At 46.3% G+C, this 2,503-nt stretch overlaps 1 pseudogene; it reads right to left on the reverse strand.

The window, feature by feature from the left end:
- Nucleotides 1-2,129: 2,129 nt before the first annotated feature.
- Nucleotides 2,130-2,248, reverse strand: LOC126197055 (5S ribosomal RNA; annotated as a pseudogene).
- Nucleotides 2,249-2,503: the final 255 nt, after the last annotated feature.

Below are 2,503 nucleotides of genomic sequence, written 5' to 3' on the forward strand. Positions count from 1 at the left end.
TACCTGTACATTTCTAAAACATGGGGGAAATAACAGCGACATTCATATTTACATGTATGTTCTTAAAAAGTGCAGAGGGATCAGATAATATCAATTAAATATGCATCTTCTTGAAAAATTGGTACAATATAGCCACGAAACTGTAAATACCGTTGTATGTTGCAGAAAATAGCGGAGGGTGCCGAACGTACGTGAAAACTAGGCCATTACTGCGGAGGGAGTGCTATGCTGTGCTGGAAACTTGCAACTTCATCTGAATTACTACTGCTGCTGCTTGAGACAGTTCACATTAAGAATGACAGTCTAGGGGGACGCTAAGAAGTAGTAGGGGCGGTAGTGAGGGCGTGGCCAATGGCAGCAAAGTGGAGGCAGTGGAGGCGGGAAGACATCATTTCTTGGATTATAAATTACCATAATTAAAAATGATGGTTTTCACTTTAGCTAAAAGCACTGAAAGCCCGAATAAACATGAAACAAGGCCGCCATGTTGCCTATGAATTATGGTAATTATCATGACAATTATTACCCAATAATTATGTAAATAAACAAAATATGCACCCAAATGAATAGTTTGCTTACAAAAGGGTCATTAAATTAGGCTAGCGCAGTGGGGTGGTTTACTAAGAGATCAGAGGATGTTGCGAAGCCGGCCGGAGTGGTTGAGCGATTCCAGGCGCTACAGTCAGGAACCGCGCGACAGCTGCGGTCGCAGGTTCGAATCCTGCCTCGGGCATGGATGTGTGTGATGTCCTTAGGTTAGTTAGGTTTAAGTAGTTCTAGCGGTCTGATGACCTCAGAAGTTAAGTCCCATAGTGCTCAGAGCCATTTGAACAATTTTTGATGTTGCGAAGCATACATATACCCCTTACTGCTACATTCGTCGACTAGTTGGGAAAATGAGCTCAGTTCTGACTTTAGCAATGATTTGCAGCGGATACTGGAGGAAGATGGTTTTTGATAAAACTTGGAGATCGGTGACGAAGCCACGTTTCACTTCTGGGAAGTTGAATAGTGGTAACGTGCGTCTTTGTGACACAGAACATCATCACTTGATGTCCTCTTCAAAAGAGTGGGCCATTTTTCTTTGTGGAGACAACTGTGAATTGTTTAATGTACCTGCTCAAGCTGCAGCAATGGCTTATGTCACAACTGCAGCAAGGCAGTGGAGAGTTCATTTTGCTACAGCACGGTGCAGCACCACACTTTCTTTCAGACGTTCGTGATTACCTCTATGCAGAACTGCCTCAGCGTTGGATTGGCGGTGCTTCCCACCACGAACCTTCTTTTCTTCAGTGGCGCCCAGGTCACCTGACCTAACTGCATGCGATTTCTTCTTGCGCGGTTCTGTCAGAGAACGTGCGTTTGCGTTCCAGTCTGACTGCCGCCTAATATGAAAGAGTTGCAAGAAATCATAATTAATGCAGCAGCTGATATCGACATGTGTGACAAGAGCTTGACTGTCGCATTCTTGTTGGCCGCATCACAAACAGTGTCCATACTAGACACCTGTAATGGAGTTAAAAATTTGGATAGACGTTCTACCCACTCATATGTGTCGATTTTCTTTTTGTAAGAACGACTAAACGTCTTGAGTGAAGCTTGTGACCATTTTTAATTATTTTTATTATGATCTTAAAAAAGCATATATGTTACATTGGCGTCAAATTTCACCACAATTCTGCCCAGCATGGAATGTCGTGCACGTGTCCCACTGTGGAAGATCGCACACCTATCCACATTTCACCCCTTCTCTTTACGCCTCTGCGATGAAGGTTTGCGACACCCAGCGTTGACAGGTCGCGACCTTTCAGACTTTTAGAATGATAAAAAAAATGCTTTTCTGTTAGCCTTGTAGCTTTTGCGGGGTCGTCTTCTAAAGCTCCTGATAGACTTATGAATAACTCTGCAATATAGTAGAAAAAACGGCGTCCGAACAGGCCTTGAAGGCCCAGTGGCACCGACCTGCCGCCGTGTCACCCTCAGACCTTAGGAGTCGCCGAATGCGGATAGGGAGGGCCATGTGGTCAGCACACCACTCTCCCGGCCATTGTCAATTTTCGTGACCGGTGCCGCTACTTCTCAGTCAAGTGGCTCCTCAATCGCCTCACAAGGGCTGATTGCTCCCCACTTGCCAACAGCACTCGGCAGACCTGGACGGTGACCCATACAAGTGCTAGCCAAGCCCGACAGCGCTTAACTTCGGTGATCTGATGGGAACTGGTGTTACCACTGTGGCAAATCCGTTCGCGCTGTAATGTAAAGATGCACCCACCCACAGTGTCGCCTGTAATTACCATGATGATGATGAAGTCCCATACTCCTTGACAGAGCATAGGGGACCCTGCGGGAAACCCGCACCGCTGTAGTAGGCGAGGTCCTAGAGGAGGTGGTTACCATTGCGTTCCTCCGACCGTAATGGGGATGAATGATGATGATGAAGACGACACAGCAACACCCAGTTATCTCGAGGCAGGTGAAAATCGCTGACCCCGCTGGGAATCGA

Source organism: Schistocerca nitens, chromosome 7 (assembly GCF_023898315.1).
Source record: "Schistocerca nitens isolate TAMUIC-IGC-003100 chromosome 7, iqSchNite1.1, whole genome shotgun sequence".
NCBI lineage: Eukaryota > Metazoa > Arthropoda > Insecta > Orthoptera > Acrididae > Schistocerca > Schistocerca nitens.